Source organism: Dasypus novemcinctus, chromosome 10, assembly GCF_030445035.2.
Source record: "Dasypus novemcinctus isolate mDasNov1 chromosome 10, mDasNov1.1.hap2, whole genome shotgun sequence".
NCBI lineage: Eukaryota > Metazoa > Chordata > Mammalia > Cingulata > Dasypodidae > Dasypus > Dasypus novemcinctus.
Window position 1 is genome coordinate 80847667 of NC_080682.1, and position 18730 is coordinate 80866396.

Sequence of the window (18730 nt, forward strand, 5' to 3'; positions counted from 1 at the left end):
GGGGGCTCTTCTGTACCAGAGCCCATCCTATGCTCAGAGCCCACTGGGGGACTGACGAGTAAGGCCAGATGGGAGAGAGGACCAAACGACAACGAAGGTGTCCCTAATCTCAGAAGCAAGCCAGTATGGCATTTTCAGCCTGGATCTCAGGAGCCACAGAATTTACCTAGTTGTGAGGCCAATTGATCATGCTAAACCAGTGGCCTTCTAGAGATGCCAAGAGGATATTGTCTAGACAATGGCCTTTTCTCCTTGTGAATTTAACGGGAGCCTTATTTAGAAGTTGAAGAAATTCAGGAGGAAGTCTTCATCTCCTTTTAACTTCTTTTAACAAAGGAGTTAGAAACCATAAAAAAAAAAAAAGTCAAAGCCATCTGAATTGTGCAACTTGGATTTGTTATTACCGACCCACCCAATTCAAATTTAGCAGGCATTTATTGATTTTGGCTCTGTCCCATACCATATTTCCTTTAATCCTGACAGTGACCCATGAAGTCGGCAGTATTCCTCTTCCCCTTTACAGCTGACGCAGACGAGGCTCTGAAACTAGCACAGGGCTAGAAACCGGGAGAGCGCGAACTGGAATTCAGACGTGGCCAACTCCAAGTCCAGCGCTCTTCCATTCCCTAGGTGATCTTTTAAGTACCTACGCGCTCCCCCAAGAGAAAAACATGTAGTCCGCTTTTGTTCTGTGAGTCAGAGAGGAGGTTGGAAAGGGCTGTGTGCTCACCCTTCCTCTTGGGTACACATCCTGCAGAATTCCGCAGCAGTCCCCGGCCTGGGAGAGAGCCAGGCGAGGGCGGGTGCTGCGGGGAGCCGGGCTGTGCACCTTGTTTCACGGCTCCTGCGCAGATGTCAGCCCGGGCTGCAGGTGCAGTTTGGGGAGAGAGAATGTGCTCCGTCTTGCCCTTCTCTGGGATGAGGTGAGTGGTCCAGTGGAGACACAGCCAGGTCAGATTAAATTCAGGTCTTGCTCCTTTGATCACTTCTGTCCAGGAAGTCCAAGGATTGGTTACAATTTTGGTCTTTATTTTCTAGTCTTTTTTGTTTTGTCTCAGAGTGTAAAAAGACAATGCATATCTCTTTTATGATGTACAAGGAAAGAGCCAGGCAAGGGGACCTGGGGGCAAGTGTGGAATTGAAAGAGAATGCTACCTGAGCCTCTAATGTGTTTCTTCTGAGCTTCTTACAGAAAAGAGAGCAGAGCTTCCAGACATGGAGGGGAAAATTTAAGAGGTTCTTGATGGGAAATATGCTGGCACTTGTCATCTACCCAATGGCTCCTAATCCTCTTTCAAGAACTGAAATCCCCTGGAATTGGATTATAAAATTCCTCCTGGAAGAGGCACTTTATTTAAAAATGCAAAGCCCTTGATTGTGAAAGAAAACAAACACCAATTTAAAATTTTTGCCTTAGGAAAGAAGATGAGGGTAGGAAGAAGCCTTGAAAAGCCTGCCTTGTGAACCGTCAGTGCTGGGATCTGTGATGTGCCCTGAGGGCTCAAGATAAAGGGCTTGCTCTGGAACACTCTCCAAGTCAGGGAGGATCACAGAGGAGGCTGCTTGCAATTTGTTCATATATATATACTTTCAATTTGTTCATATATATATATATATATATATTCAACAATGGGAAAAGAAAAGCTCAGCTCATTTAGAAGCCAGAGCCCTTTTAATCCGATCAAAGCTTGCTTCAATGCAGGGATAATTGCTTATAACTTGTTTGTGACCTGGAATTGGATTGACAAATGTAGGAGATCGCAGCTCAGGGAGAAAATTGGAGATTAACTGACAGCTGCAAAGATTGGGGGTGGGGGTTTGCAGAGGGGAGAGCAGTTGCTGAAATCACGTTTTCTCTCTGATCTCTGCACCGTTCCTCTCTTAAGGAACTTACGATCTTTCCCTAGACCTGCTTCCCAAAGGTCTCGGCTTACCTGAGCCCTCTTTTGCCCCTTGGCTTACTTGGCGGCGATAGCATGCCTGGCTTCTTGATTACCACTTCCAGCTAGAGCAGGACCCCGGGCTCTGCTGTGGTGGCGGTGGCGGTGGGTCTGGGGACTGCTGAGCCTTGGTAAGGAGCAGAAAGGGATCCCTTCCCCCCCAGGCCGGCACCAGGGCCCTGCTCCTGGGTTGCCACCAAGTGTCTTGGCTCTTCGCGGAGGTAACTGAGCCATGCTGCTGTTCAGCTACTCTGTGTTGACTACTGTCCAGGCTTTATAAAAGTCTGGGAATTACGTCATTTCTTCAGTCAGCTGTGCTAGGGATTGCAAAAACTATAGCTACCTCTGCACCCTTAGGTGTCTTTTGACCACAAGGAAATAAAAACTGTGACTGCCTAAGAACAGAGGGTCAACGGGGTCTCACTCTCCCCTTATTTCCTATCAAAAGCAATTAGGGAACAGGTTAAGAAACTAAAAAAAAAAAAAAGCCAAGGCAACGACGGCCCACCCTTCCCACACTGCGTCTGGGCCCTGTCTTGGACCCCAGAGCTGGCAGGACTTCCTTGGGGAAGAGCTCAATTCATGGGCTCACGGTGACACAGCTTTATTCAGGCTTATCTGGGAAACAGAGGAAAACTTTCCTCCTATTTCTCAAAAACTCAGAAGCCAAGCAAGCAGGGTTTCCAAACAAAGAGGGACTTGAAACAGGGCACTTGCTCTCATTACCATTTCTCTTTCCTGAAAGCGTCATGCAGCCTCTCTTTGGGAGCAACACGCAGAGCTGCTGGAGATGGTTAAGGGACCATAGTCTCCTCCTTGTGAAAACGTTATAGGGCAGAGAAAGGGGATTCTGGACCCTACTAGATGGGGGAGATTCCCAAGAGTCACCAAATTAATGCAGAAATGGGACAAAATAGATAAAGGAATACAATTTTATTTTGATTTTTTCATTTATTTTTAAATAGCCTTCTTTTCATTTTGTTTTGTTTTGTCTTGTTTTCTTAGACCCCAGCCAGAATCTGGCCTCTTGCTGTCAATTACACACTGAGCTTCCAGCATGATCCATTCTGAACTAACTCTGCCTGTTACCTTAACCCTGCCAGCCCCCAAATCAGCCCTGGTTTCTGCTTGGAAAACGGTATTTCCATTTCAGTCTGATATTGGATTCCCTGAAAAAGCAGACTCAGAGACAGAGATTTGGGTGCAGGAAGCTTATTGGGACTTTATTATGACAGAAGAAGGAGAGCTAGAATCAGTTTGGAGCACACAGTAAATGTATACTGCTGTCTTCACGCCAGTGTGAGCTGTTGCTGATACTCTGTTCTTACTGGGATGGAAAAGAACAAATTTGTTAGATCAGTGGTCACATACCGTGCACCTGAGGCCATATAAGTTCTCTAGCAAAGGTGCCACAACTGATCCAATGGTTGCTTGCAATTGGGGTTACAACTCAGTAGAGTGGCAGTCATCTAATGTCACCCCCCAGGGCCCATCTGCCTTTTGTAGGGACTAAGTTGGTGAACTAAAAGGAGATTTGATGGTGATGACCCTCCCCACATCATTTAGGTTTGTAAAGGTGGCACTAATCTCAGCCACTTCCCCTTAAATTTCCTTCATTTTCAATGGATAATCCATGCAGACGACACAAAATTTAAAAAATACAGAAGAGTAGACTGAAAAACAAGTCCCTTGGGAGCCCCAGTTAATCTCCATGGAGGCAATAGTGCACAGGGGAGCTCAGGGAGAGGAAAAAGAGGCAGGTGCTTGCTCAAGGACTGGTGTAAGAGCCTGGGTATATGTGATGAGGGAGGCTGGCCAAAGTTTAGCCATTGGGAAGGAGTGGAGGGAACTGGAGTGACTGTCATTGTGGACTTAATGGGCGATGGGAGGTAAGGAGCAGGGAGTGGGAAGTCATGAATGGAGAATCAGTGATGGGAGGTAAATGTTGTGCCTGGATGCAAAATAAAATGGAACTCTAGTACAACGCACATTGGGAGATTCTGAATGTGCAAAGGAGGCAGAGGAGGAGCACAGCAATGCAGAATTTGGTTTTCAAGGAGCAGGTAGAGCTTCAGTGGGCTTTCAAAGGTCAGATGGATGTCTAGTGCCAAAGATGAGGAGGTCGCATTGCCGGACGATTATGGAATGTTTGACTATAGGGAGGGCTGTTATGTCAGAGTATACAGGAAAATAGCTTTAGACCATTAGGGTTGGAAATGACTGTAGACAGCTTTGAAAACTGGCCAGCGGTATTTGGACTTGAGATGAGATTCATCAATCAATTTGGGGAGATGCAGAAGATAAAGAAAGTGGCTCCTAAATGAAGTTTTACTCTTATTAACACCCTCCTTGGTGAAGTCTTCTTTTAGTCCTCCCTCCAAAAGTTAAACCTTACTCCAGTGCTTTTCATCCTTCTACACCCTTCTGTTTTCTACATATTCCACCACGTTGTCAATTACCTGTGCGGCTTCCCTGCTGGAGTGTTTTTTATTTCTCATTTTCTTGTTTCTGGCACCACCAACAATAATAGCAGTAGCAATAATTGCTACTATTTATCAAGTGCTTAGATGAACCAGTCACGTTTTATGCATCTTACAAATACTATCTTATTAAATCATTCTAATAGCCCTATAAAATCTATGTCTATTATTAGCCCCATTTTACAGATGAGGAAACTAAGGCACAGAGAAATTGCTTGCCCAGGGTCCCGCCGCTGGTGGGTAAGGGGGCTGGGCTCCTTAAGTGCAGAGCTCTACCTTGACCACCGCATTGTCTTAAAAACATCAGGGGGGCACCCGCGGGGGACTAGGAACTGTGCACAATAGGTCAGATAATCCCTCAACGACCTTATGGGGTAGCTCTCACGATCGTCCTGATGTTGAAAAAACTCTGTCTTAACCCATGTCTGGGTCTCAAAGGAAGACGGCAGAGGGCCGGGAGCCCGGTGCACTGCCGCCCAGGACCTGGTCCTGCTCATTAGCTATTTATGGAATAAATGAATGACAAAATAGAGAAAGAAGGGAAGGGGCGAAGGAAGAAGGAAGGATAGAAGTGAGGAGGGGAGGGAGAAAAAAAAGGAAGGAGAGACAAAATAAAGAAAACTATATCACACAGGATAGCCAGCTATCTCTTAAAGTCAACCAGTGCCTGTAATGTATATATTACATGACAGAAATACTTTGAAAGAGGACTTTGGGAGTAAAATCCTTAAATCAAAGAAAGTCTCACCACTGGTGAAACTGGAGACCATCACGAGAAGAGCTTCAGAGCCCAGGCATGGAGGCCAGCAATGGATTTACTCATCTAAGTCCCGACACTCTTCCTTGGAATAGCAAATCATAATGTGTGCTGGTTACTTAAACTCGCTCATGCCCAAGAGTTCCCTACCTTTAAAGCATTTCCTCATGTTTTGATGGTGCTTAAGGGGCACTATTGACCTCTTGTATTGTTCTTTGATCCAAATTGACCTTCAAGATGAAAGAAAGCTCAAATGATTTCGTTTTTTCAGGGGGGATGTTTTTGGTTCCATAGATGCCGTGTGTGTATGTTCTCTTTGCTGTTGTTTGCCTCAGAAAGGGACAGAACTTCTGCAGGGCAGGCAGGTCGACTCGAGGTACTTTTCTTAGGTTCATGAAACACGACTTGTGGATTTTTCTACCACACACCGGAAGGCCTCAGTTTAGCATATTGACAGTAACTATATTTTCCAAACCCCAAATAGGGACATGGCTTTTGACCGAGGACTGAATTGGGCTTTATAAATGTAATCACGTGAACATCTCAGCGCTGCACAGAAACGCCATCCTGTGTCCTCAGCCGTTTGTTGAATCGTCTCTACAGAAGGTAAAAGGGATGTGGGCACCACCCCGGGACACAGCGGCAGGGGGTCCTTTGACCCCTTGCTCCCGAGTCAGTGGTCTTTGAGGGCAGGGGGTCCTGTCCCAGGGCCTTGGTGACATGGCATTGCTCAAGAATCCTGTGGTTAGTGAGCTCACCCTCAGGCTGCTGGCGGGTCTGCTGGGAGCTGCCGGCCTCCAGGGCAGTGAGTCAGCCCTGGGCTGTCACTCCATCCAGCAACCTTCCGAAACGCAGCGCTGCGGCAGGGAAGCGGGCGCTGCCCAGCCCTGCTGCCCGGCCTCTCTTCCCGCTGGTGCCTGGCAGGGAAGCGGTTTGAAAGCGGCTCACGTGGATTGGAATTCAGGGCTTTGTCAAGGAGCCGTCTGTCACACACACAGCGATCCCGCCCTTGCCAGAGGAGGCGTGCTCCAGTTTTGGAAGGGGACTCCTGCGCACAGTCTTTCTTTGAAGGACTCCAGAGATTTCACTGAATTAACCTCCTTTGTCCTTCATGTAGTTCCAGCGGAATTAGTCAGCCCTACTGGGTAGAATCTCATCCTGCTTCCTTTTCTGCCTTGAAGTACACCCACCAGCTTCTCCCGCTAAACCTTTTGGTTACCAGCTCCTGGTGGTGGCTGTTGTGTCTCAGCTATTGACCCTTCCGTGGCCACACTGGCTGGTTAGAGACGGAAGGAAGAGCTAGTCGTTGGGATTTGCTGTGTGCCAGGCACTGTGTCAGGAACGGTTACATGTTATAATCCATTTAATCTTCATCAGAGACCTCCAAGGGGGGAATTACCATCCCATTTTCTGGACGAAGGAACTGAGGGTCAGACAAATTAGGTAATTGCTCCAAGTCCCAAAGCTGGTGAGTGGCAGAAACAGGAGTCAAATCGGAGCCCCTCTGATTCCTTAACCCCTGCAAATTCTACGGATCAGCACCTCAGCAGGGGTGTTCTTGAGATCTCTATTTCTCACATTGTTCTGTTTTTTTGGGAAAACAAAAACAAACCAAAAATCCTCCCTCCCCAAACCCCGCAGGTTAAGAAACCTCACTCACCGTGACCCTGCTCTGCCACGGTGTGGCAGCTGGCCCTGTAACCACGGTGTTACATCTGGAGACAGGGTGTGTCGCCAGCTTGGCTAAGCTGCTCGCCTAGCCGGCGGTGCTTTCTCAGGCCTCGGAGCCTTTGCAGGTAAACTTCTTTCTACCCGCAGCCTTCCCTCCTGCTCTGAAGGGCAACCTCCCTCAAGAGCGAGCTCAAATGCCACCTCTGACAAGACATGTGCCCTCCGTAGCCCAGTGTGGGGTTGTGACCACACTCCAGTCCTCTGCAGCAGAGGGAGAATTTGCTGGCATGTTGTACTCGAGCCTGAGCCGTGTTGGAAGTCATTTGCACTATTAAGAGTAAAAGCACCAAAGTTTTCGAATGAGCTCTGTTAATTAATTGGAGTGGATTCGAGGTTGTTCTTATAATGTCATTTTCACTCACTTGCATGTTTTCCTGAGTGGGCGGGAAAGGGGCAGGGTTGCAGCTAGCTTGCTGATCATTGTTCTGAGCAAAAAGATTTTTAAAGGGATCAACACATCTCGAGATTCATTAGTGCATGATGCTGGTTGGGTGCATGTTGCTGAGAGATTTGTGTGTGCAAACATGTGTGCGTGTGTTTTGGGGCCGGGGATCTTTATAAATGCAGATGTTAAAAAATATCCCTGGGTGAGAGCAGCAATTATACCATGCTGAAGGCCAACTAAGATAAAGATGGAACAACATGGCCTCGATGTCAGGAGGGAAAAAAGGGCAGAATCGCAAACCCTGCGTGCTTCATGATTAAAAAGTTGATGCAAATTTGAAAAGAAGGCAAGCTAAGAAACAAAATAGCTCTGATCAGTGAGTTGGTGAGGTTGGGTGGATTTTTTTGAACTCCATGGTTTGAGCAGGATCTCTATCTTGTAGACCCAGTCCCTGGATCTTCCGTCACCCGGCTGGACAGCGGGTGGGTCAGCAGTGCCCATCTGCCCATCTTGATGTTCCTACAGCTTTAGTGGATAACAGACCACCCACGGTAGCCACTACACCTGGTCCCACTCTCCTCAAAGAGAGAGTTGATATGGAATTCTCAGTGTCTGCCATCTCGGATTTAATCCTTAACCCTCAAGCAGACATCCTGTCGTCCATCACCTCCCTAATGGTTTGTCTTCTCTATCATATTCATACTCTCAGCCACTTTGCCTTTGGCCTGGTCCCTGGTCTCCGAAATTCTTTCAACTGAGCCCTCTAGAACTGCTTGTTCCACAGCCACTGAACAGCCTTGGATCTTCAGTTTTCCCCCTGTTGCTTCTCTCCCACACACGCCCTTACTGAAGACTGTTTTGCTTGCAAGCACCACCTCTCTCCAGCAGTGGCTGTTCCTTCTCTTGCCTCTGCAGTTTTAGGATTAGGAGATGTTGCTGTCCAGCTTGTTCCAAAATGTTGCTTCTGTAGAATTATTATTATTATTAAGATTTATTTTATTTATTTCTCTCCCCTTCCCCCCCATTGTCTGCTCTCTGTGTCCATTCGCTGTGTGTTCTTCTCCATCTGCTTGCATTATCCAGCAGCACTGGGAAACTGCATCTCTTTTTGTTGCATCATCTTGCTGCATCAGCTCTCTGTGTGTGCGGTGCCACTCCTGGGCTACACTTTTTTTTTTTTCATGTGTGGCGGCTTTCCTTGCAGGGTGCACTCCTTGTACGTGGGGCACCTTTACGCGGGGGCAGCCCTGCATGGCACAACATTCCTTGTGCATGGCAGCACTGCGTGTGGGCCAGCTTACCACATGGGTCAGAAGGCCCTGGGTTTGAACCCTGGACCTGCCATACGGTAGGCGGACGCTCCATCAGTTGAGCCATGTCTGCTTCCCTGTAGTATTATTTCTGCATCCTTTGGGGCTCGTGCCATTCAGCTCTACTACTTTCTTCGTTTCTAAGCCGTTGCCATCCTCTTCCAGCCCACTGTCGTGACCTTTCATCACTGATGACTTGAACACCAGGCTTATCAACGTCCTTTATGCCCCAGCTCCTCTTTCGACTTGGTTGACTTCAGCATCTGCATGGACAGCTCACCCAACTCCATGGCCCATGTATTTCTCTGTTTGCCTCCCCATGGCAGGATTCTCCAAAGAGTTGTCTCTTCTTGCTGTCTCCTCCACTCTCCCCTCAGTCCCTCTAAGCAGGATGCTGGCTCCACATTCCACTAATGACCTCCATGTCATCAAACCCAAGGGACAATTTTGTCCCCTCAGTAGAAGCTGTCACTGTTGATCACTCTTTCTGGAAATAGTCCTCTTCCCTTGGTTTTTAAAATGAAATATTCTCCTGGGTTCTCCTCCAGCTCCCCTGTATCCTTTGCAGGCCTGCTTTTCTCATTCTTACCACCAAATGCTGATGTCATTCTCCTCTTCTCACTCTATAATCTCTTCCTCACCCCCAGCCTCAATTGCCACCTCTACAGAGAGAACCTGGAAATTCACATCTTTAGTCCTGACTTCTTTCTGAGTTCCTGGCCCATCAATTAAACTCTTTAACGTGATCTTTCTACTTGGAATTCTCAAAGGCAGCTCAAACTCAATGGGCATGAAACCAAACCACAATATTCCCACAAACCTGATCCTCTTTCTGTATTCTCCATCTTAGAGGATGGTGCCATTGTCCATTCAGTTGCACAAGTCAGAAATCTAAGTCCTCCCTGGTATCTTCTTCTCTTGCACATCCTATCTTTAATTTATCACAGAGGGCTATTTCTTTGATCTATGAAAAATTTCTAAAATGCATCTGCCTCTCTTAATCTCCAACTCTATGCCCTAGTTCAAGTCACTCATCACTTGCAAGGACTAGTGCTCTAGTTTACTAACTGGGTTACTCCATGTCTAATCTCAGTACTACCAGACCTGTGCCCACAGAGCCCTGGAGTTATCTTTTTGAAGTAGTCGCCTAATTATGTAATTCTTTGCTTAAAACTCATGATGGCTTTTTATTTCATTCAGGACAATGACAAAAACCTTAACATGGCCCATGGGTCTCCTCTCTTCTCTCCTGCCTCACTTCATTCTCTCCTTTCATCTTCTCCCTCATCTCATTCTCTCCTCTGTAGCTGCTCCAGCCTTCTTTCCCTTCCCCATTCTCCCATTGCCCCTTGTCACAGAGCTGTTCCCTCTGCTCAGAATATTCTCAAAATCCCTAGCTTAGTTAACTACTCCTTGAGTTTCAAATACCGGTGCAAGCATCACTCTCCCAGAGAAGTCTTTCCCAACCTCCCTAAAGAGGTCAGATTTCCCTTTTTGAGGCTCCATAACACCATGGATGTACTTCTTCATGGCACTTGCAACAATTGACAATTACATGAGTCATTGTTTGAGTAGCAGTGTCCTCTCCCACTGACGGTAGAGTTCCACGAGGAGCAGGAACCATGTCTGATTTTGATCAACAATGAATCTCCAACATATAATTTTCTACTTAAATACCCAATTTAAAATAGCCTCCACCATTCTTTATTTTTTATACCTTCATTCTTTTTTTAAGTCACATATGTAGTTGTTTATCATCTGTCCCCTCACTAGATTAATAGCTCTATGAGGATATAGAATTTGTTTGTCACTAATGCATTCTTAGCACATAAAACAGTGCCTAGCATGGGTAGTCATTCTATAAGTAGTTTTTGAATCAATAGTGTTCAATAAATACTTGCTGAAAAAATAAATTTTTCATATAAAGACAACAATAACAACTCTTCCCAACAATTGGATGTTATTAAGTTAGTCAGTCTAGCTATTATGCAGTCATATGTCTGTATTTGCCATAAATAAATTTATTATATAAGGTTATAACTATAACTATCAAATGGACCAAAATAACTTCCTTAACTGACCCTATTTAATGTATGTAATTTAATGTATATAATTAAGCATTTACTAGAGTCAGGATTCAAGGTAATTTGTTCATTTGCTCATCTATCATTAAATTAATTTACTAATCACTTGCAACCAGAAGAAGAAAATCAAATAAATTTTAGTTCAATCTTTTAATTAACACGTCAGTTATTTATTGTCTCCTTTAGGCTAAGTATTTTGCTTTTGATAGGCACTGCCATGTTGCCCTTCAAAGAGGTTTTACTAATCACTAATAAATGACCATTTCCCCTTCAAGGAAGACGTGTTTTCAAAGAAAACAACTAATCATAGTGAGGCTAGACTGAGGAGGGCGGAGAATGGAGGCTGCAAAGCTGAATGTCTAGGAATTGAAATCCTAGAGGAGGGGACACTTAACTCTGCCTCTACATCTTGTACCAAAGAGTGGGCACAGGGTGATGCCGCCTGTCTTCCGGTTATTTCTGAGACTTTACCTCCAAGGCTTCATTCTGTGATGACCTAGAAAATCTAGGTCACTTGCGCCACCTGCTGTCCAGATTGGGAATGGCTTGCTGATACCAATGCCACTGTTGGGAATTTTTTCTTTCAAACAATTTCTGCCCAATTCGCTCCCTATCTGTGACATCCTCCTTTCCTCCCTACGGCACACCTTTTGAGCTGTGAAGGGACATGAAGGCATGGCTTGGGAGAGTGGCTATGGGAGAAGTGGGGCTCAGAGCTCCTACCTCTTCTTATTTCTTCCAAGGTGTTAGCAGCTTGCTTCCATTCAATGCACTATCAGGCCCTGAGATGTGATTCTTCTCCGCGGGGAGCTCGTGGTCTAGAGAGGGAGTCATCACATAAACAAACCATTAAACACCAGTTTATGACAGAGGCCATACAAACACCGAGGGAGGGAGACGTGGGGTCTGCTGGAGGGAACCGTGTGCTTTAAGGGCGGCTCGGGAGTTTGCAGGTGGAAAGGAGGGCTGACTGGGACAAGAGGCAGACAGGATGGCACGTGGAGAGCAGGGAGGCCCAAATCTCTACACCTGGTTTTGAAGTGGCAAAAAGGCTGATAACTCCTGTTAACAGTTGACACTTTTTCAGATGCCTTTTTATGTATATATTTGTGAATGGATGTGTGAGGGTTTGTGGCTAGCTTTAATTTTTTAAACATTTTAGTTTAGAAATTTCTCCATGTTGGTGAATAAAGAGCAACCTCATTCTTTTTAACAGCGGCACAGTGTTCTATTGTGTTGATCTATACTCTTCCTCCTTTAATGCACAATTTCTTTCCAGTTTTTCACCTTTTATGTGTAACTTTATACGAATTTCTGAAGGTATTTCTGTAAAACAGGTCCTAGAAGTAAAGCTGCTGAACCAAAGGGTACCAACATTTAAACTTGAACTGATAGAACTTAATGACACTCCAAAAATGTTCTACCCATTTACACTCCTCGTAGGATGGCTAAAGTAAGTCAGGTGCTAAGCCCTTCAAATTTAACTTATGTGCATAATGTTTTTGTCTCTAAAGTAATGATCCTGACAGAAATCCTACATTTGTGAAGTATTTGCTTTTTGTATATTCTTTTCAACGACCATATAAAACCATGTAAATCCACAATTTTTTCAAAAACCATATGAAAACCATATCAAACTATCACATAACACACTCATATTATTCCTATTTCACAAATGACAAAAATGCTGAGGCTCAGGAGTTGAACCTTCTCCACAGTGCCCCAGGGAGTCAGAAGCAGAACTCGAACTCAGGCCTCCAGAATCCTAAAGCGCTTTCTACTACAGTGTTGCTAGGCAACCTTCTTCCTTCTGATTCTGTGCCAATGCTACTTGTTGCCATGGCACTGCTGGGACAAGGAACAGTAAGTTGTAATTAAGCAGTGTGCTAGAATTTTTGCTTCCAGCAGAAAAGGGTCTTTATGTCCTTATGTGTGGGTGGACAGGAGACAAGGCCACCAGGGCCACCCTTGCGGTGAGGGGTAGCAGGAAGGAGCTGGCTGGTTTATCGTGTGAGTTTCATGTGGGCAGATGCTTTGTCTTCCCCCGTGTCCCCTTAAATACATGTATGCCCAAGAATGCATGGGCAGGACTGCTTTTTGGGCTCTCTACCTTCATGCTGTTTGTCACGAATCCAGCTTCAGGGTATGCTTTCTGTACTCAGGTAGGAGAAATAAGGGCATTGTTAAAGCACCATTCTGGAATCAGACACATCTGGGTTCAAATCCTGGTTCTGCCACTTACCAGCAAGTTATCTACATTTTCTGACCCTCAGTTTCCTCATCTGAAATGGAGACGATAATGCTGACCTCATAATGTTCTGTACGTTGACTGAATGAAATAATGGGTGCTAATCATGAACCCAAATACCCAAAGCGAGCTCTCATTTATTCGGCACTCGGTACATGTAGCCAATATTATTATTCTTATTTTAATTACTCACCCACTCATTTCTCCTTGGATATGTTACAGTAATCAAAGGGGTTCCAAAACATCTCTAGCATTCCATCACTCAACACTGCACTGAGGAATTACAGAAGCTTATCATGATTGTCTTTAGACAAAAATACTCAAAAAACAGATTTTCAAAGGATTTGATGTAGTAAAATTCTGTACCTTGTAAATGTGTTATCTGCCCCAGGAATGAGTCATCTGTAGTAGGAGGAAAAGTGAAACTGTTTTTTAAAGTCAGCACAATGGAAATTGCACAATTCAAATTACCGCAATTGCCGTTTCAGCTGAATCCAAGGAAATGTTTTTCAAAATTCATTCACTTGACTTTTTGTGTCAGGCCCCATGCAAGGGGTAAAAAGATGAATAGAACATAGCCCTTGCTCCAGGGAGCTCATAGTTTAGTAGGGAAGACGGGTGTTTCAAATAACTGCAGGAATGTGATAGCTGCTGTCATGAGACCTGCGGATGGCATTATGGGGACAGAGCAAGAAGCCCTTAACCTGCCTGGGGTGGGGGAAAGGGGAGGAAGTATCAGGAAAACAAATCACAGAGCTGGTAAAAGATGAACTAAATCTTTAAAGATGAGGGGGGACCAGCAGGCTGATAAGAGGAAGGAGGCATTTCGGCAGAGAGAACGACAGGGAGGCAGGAGACGGCACGGGTGGGTTTAGACTGGAGCGCAGGCTGCACGCCGCCGCGGGTGGGAATGAGACTGAGGGGGCAGGCGTCTGCACCTGCGTGCTCCCAGATGGCCTGGCCCCTGCGCCGCAGGGCTTTCTCCTTCTGCAGGCCCCCACCACACACGCAGACGTTCTTGCAGTGTTCATGGCTTTAGCCCCGAACCTCTTGTTTGCCCTCTCTTCTTCCCACGTTGCTCCTAATCCCCTGCCTTCTTACCCCGTGATTCATCTTCTTACTTCCTGTCGCACCTGATACTTAGACCCTCATCCAGAACCTTTTCTTTCCCTTGCAAAGATGTTTCAAAGAGTCTGGTTTTTGGTGCAAACTGATGCTGGTTTTGTCCCAGTCAGAATATGAATCTCATCCCAGAGCAGCCAGAGGCTTTGTCTCCGTTGTCAACAGTACTGATCCTCTTTCCAAGGCTGCATCTTGGAGACAGGGCTCAACCCCCAGATTTTAATGTAGGAAAGACCTGGTAGTTCTCAGGCGGGGCAAAGCAAATGCCATTCCTGGCTTATCATTTGACCAGGAATCCTATCTGTGCCTGACGATGGGGTGTGAATTTTTGTTCTTCTACTTTTGATTAGTCTGCAAATGCCACGTTGACCATTCATTATTTCTCCTGGGATAGAGAATCAGTTATCTGCTGCTCCACAGAGCTCTCCTTGCTGGCTCAGGGTTTTTCCTCAAAATGGGATTGTCTGCTATATGGATACAATTCCAGGAAAGATTATGGACCCATCTGTGATGAACTGTCCCAGGAAAGAACAGATGCTCTGTGTGGCTGCTAGTCTGGCTGGCTATCTGAATGCCTCTCTGAGTAAATCCACCCTGGCAGGACCAGGCTGTGTGCTGCATGACTCATGGGGATATCATGCACTTAGACTAGACTGTGACTGTTACCTCCTAGAGTTGTGCAGTGCAGGGGCCCTGTACCTCAAGCTCCAGGGCAGGCCCCCTTCAAGGCTGAGAGGGTAGACGAGTATAGGGTGGAGTGGGGAGAGGAACATAGGAATACACCCTACCACATATGCCCTGCTAATAGCGCCTGCATGGGCTGTGGAAGGCTGGGAGCACCAAGGACTTTGTTGACCAGACTCCATGACCCAGTGCCTCCAATTTCCAGCCCATTAGGAACCCTCAAATTCTACTGAGTCTGGATGGACTCAGAGGCATGAAGTTTATCACTGTCCTCCTCATACTTAACATTGGTGGATGGAGACCAGGGTCTTGTCTACTTCCTGGAGCTCCAGGTCTGCAGGGAATGTCCTCTCCCCACAACACACACCAAGTGTGCACCTGACTGCGGGTGATCTACGTTAGCATCCTGTTAGTAATGTTTTTGTAGGTGTATCACTTGGGTAGGGGATAGTCTACCTTTGCACTAATGGGAGGGGAAGAGAATGGGAAGGCTGTACCATATTTCCTGTCTGAGACCTGGATCTAAGCAAACGGGTTTATACTCTGAAGTCCTGAATGCCAAAAAAGTTTACTTTAAACTGCTTGTGGATTAGAGAGTTCATAGAAGAACTCATCCTCCTGCCAGGACTCAATACCATCCCTCTATCTTTTCTACGCTCCTCTGTATTATGATGAGTACCACATATTCCAGAATTCTTTGCCAGGGTTCTGTGTTAGAGCTTCTAATGAGAGGCACTGGTACAAGATTTGGAATGCAGAAAAGAGGCAGAAACTGAAGTATTGCTCCTCTGGCAGTGATGAACAGATGTGCTGCGTTAGCACGTGTTAGGCATTTCGGAGGTCCAACCTTTTCCCTGTGAACCACCTACCACGGCACTGTGGCCAGCTGTCATCACTGTTAGTTTCCTCTGGCTCCTGTGACTTCCTGAATCTGAAACCTCAAAATAAGTCTGAGAGCCAGCCATGGCTTTCCCTGACTTTCGCTCCTTTAGTCCCTTCTGATTTAGCAAGCATTGAATTCCCTGGGTTAAATCCCTTCCTGCTTAAAATACCCAGGAGGGCTTTTGTTCCTGACCAGTAGAAAAGGGCCTGGCCTTGAAAGGTCTAAGAGGCCAGACTGAGATTGTGGAACTTTACCTTGTTCCTGCATTGTAGAATGCTCCCTGAAGTAGGCCAGGCAGTTATTGGTTCTGGAGGCTTCTTTCTACCCTGATATTCCCAAAGTATCCTCTATTTTGAGGAAATGGAAACAGAAAGGTCAGGTGCCCTTGCCCAAGGATATATCCCTACTCTTCCTATCAATTTGGAACATGTGAATCCTTTAACTCATGTTTTAAAAAATGGAAATGGGGAAGCGGACTTGGCCCAGTGGTTAGGGCTTCCGTCTACCACATGGGAGGTCCGCGGTTCAAACCCCGGGCCTCCTTGACCCCTGTGGAGCTGGCCCATGCGCAGTGCTGATGTGCGCAAGGAGTGCCGTGCCACGCAGGGGTGCCCCCCGTGTAGGGGAGCCCCACGCTCAGGGAGAGCCGCCCAGCATTAAAGAAATTTTAGCCTGCCCAAGTATGGTGCCACACACATGGAAAGCTGACACAGCAAGATGACACAACAAAAAAAGAAACAGAGATTCCGGTGTGGCTGACAACAACAGAAACTGACAAAAAGAAAAACATGCAGCAAATGGACACAAAGAACAGACAACTGGGGCAGGATGGGGTGGGGCTGGGTGGGGGGGAAGGGGAGAGAAATAAATATAATAAATCTTTAAAAAAAAGATAGCTTATAAAAAATAAAAAATAAAAAAAAAGTAAATGTCTACTGAGAGACTCATGGCCAACAAATTACTTTTATTTGATCATCATTTTATCTAATCCATAGCTAACATCATTTCAGGAAAAAGTTTAATTTTGTGGATAGAGCATTATAAATACATTTGCAGTCATCAAAATGAAAGAAAAAGCATATTCTAAGCATCCTGATAGATCATTTCTTGGTGGTTGTTGCCTGCTGTCCTCATCCATGTGCATACCTAATTTTATATACAGCTAGCTGTTGGGAAAACACATTTTTTAATACTCTGATTTTTGCTCTTAACAGTACATTAAACATTTTTCCATTTTGTTATATTGTCTTCCTAATTGTCATGTTTTATCACTTCATAATATTTAATTAGGTGAATTGATCATACTTTAGTAAATTTTTCTTCCATGACTGAATATTTAGAAAGGTTCTAAATTACTTTTTATTATGCCTAATACTTCAATAAACATCCTTTTGCTTCAGTTGATTTATCTCTTCAAGAAAAATTCCCATGAGTGGAATTTCTAAGCCAGGGAGCATAACTGGCACTTCTGCAATGGATTTCCACTTCCATCTCACCTAACCCCTCCGGTTTTGATGCTTGATTAGTAACCGTAATGGGAAGAAGGGAAAGGGGGAAGTAATAGGGATCTAGTGATCTAGTAAAGTTGGGCTGACTTAGAACCATGGGGTAGCTGTGTTAGGCGACGTTGTACTGAGAGATCGGGGAGAGAGACTCCAGGATCAGGAAAGGCACAGAGTTATCCATGGCCTCTGGATCAGTCAGGATAAGCTAACCCTGCAACAAGCAGCACCAAGCTTTTAACGCAATGCCTGCGAATAGTTCTTGCTTAGTAAGGTGAGGGACCTCCACAGTGCTGTTGGGGCGGCTTCATCCTGAGGTCTCTTCCTCCTCTGCTTCTTTGGTGTCCTCTCTGTACAGCTGGCAGATGCGGAAAGAGAGTGAGTGATCCCACAAGGGAGATTTTTATGGCCAGGCCTGCAAGTCATCTACACCACGTCTGCTCACATCCCACTGTCTGGATCACAAGTCACAAGTCTTCACGTAACACAAGGGGATGGGCAAGCATAGCTGAGGTATACATCCCAGAGGAAGAGGAGAACGCAGATACTTGTCTCTGCCAGAGTCTTTTACAAAATCTAGGCAATCGGGCCTGAGAACAGGAGGGGGCCAGACAATGTAGAGTAGTGGAGCTTTGCTGCTTGAAACACACTTTGCATGCAAAGTAAAGCAAAGAGAAAGTTGCCTTTCCAAATTATGGCAGTTTTAAGTAATAGCTTCAGTGTAACACAGTTTCTGGGATTTTTTTCTCCCTAAGCAACAGAAGAGTGGCAAAGGATGTACTTTTAACTTTTTTCTGGATTTAAGGCGTGTTCAGAAGCAGGCAATATTGCTTGTTAACCCCACTCCTTTTCCCTCCCTCTCTTCAGCTTGGTCTCTCCAGTTCTTAAGCTTGATAACCTATTTCTGGTTTCAGAACTTTAGTCTTCTTATTTCAGTTTCCTGATCTCATATCTTCCTTCTTTATTGATTGGGTTTTATTATGTACTAATTCTTGTGGCAAGAACTTTATATATGTAAAGGGAAGAAAAAAATATGGGTGCAGTTTGAGCTTGTTAGCTTCAGAAGGGTGGCAGAAATCCATTAAGGGAGGGAAAATTGTCCTTTTGTTAAGGCACACCTTAACGGACAAGTTTGGCTATAAAAACAGAGGCTTCCCCAAGTAGTCAAGCAGGAAGGGGGTTAGCAAACAAAACAAAACAAAACCACCACCAACAAAAAACAGTGAAAGTTAATTGCCCTGTATGGCAGCATGAAAAAGAAAATAATTTTGGAGTTGTTTTCTGCTGTGTTCTCAGGAAAGTCTCGGTGACTTGGAAAAAGAATAAATATTTCAATTCTCGCTATGCATTAAAATTACATGGGCAGCTTTGATCTTTAAGATATTTTTAGCAATACATTTTGAAAATTGAAATCTAGCATATATACAGAAAATTGTACAAATTCAGTGGGTACAGGCTAATGAATTTTAACAAAGTATACTTGTATAATCATCACTCAGATCAAGAATGCAAATATTCATCAAAGGACATTACCAAGGAAGTGGAAAGACAACCTACAGAATGGGAGAAAATAGTTGCTAACCGTATATCAGATAAGGGCCTAA

The 18730-nt window shown here is 45.2% G+C and overlaps 1 long non-coding RNA gene across 2 annotated transcripts in view; it reads left to right on the forward strand.

Annotated features, from left to right (window-relative positions):
• The first annotated feature begins 797 nt into the window (after positions 1–797).
• Positions 798–18730, forward strand: part of LOC139439863 (uncharacterized) — a 158225-nt gene continuing 140292 nt past the window's right edge. The window contains exons 1-2 of one of the 2 annotated variants that reach the window (XR_011649939.1): positions 798–923; positions 5662–5783. This is a non-coding gene — a long non-coding RNA (uncharacterized lncRNA). The remainder of the gene's footprint in view (positions 924–5661; positions 5784–18730) is intronic. The other variant, XR_011649938.1, reaches the window with a different exon arrangement.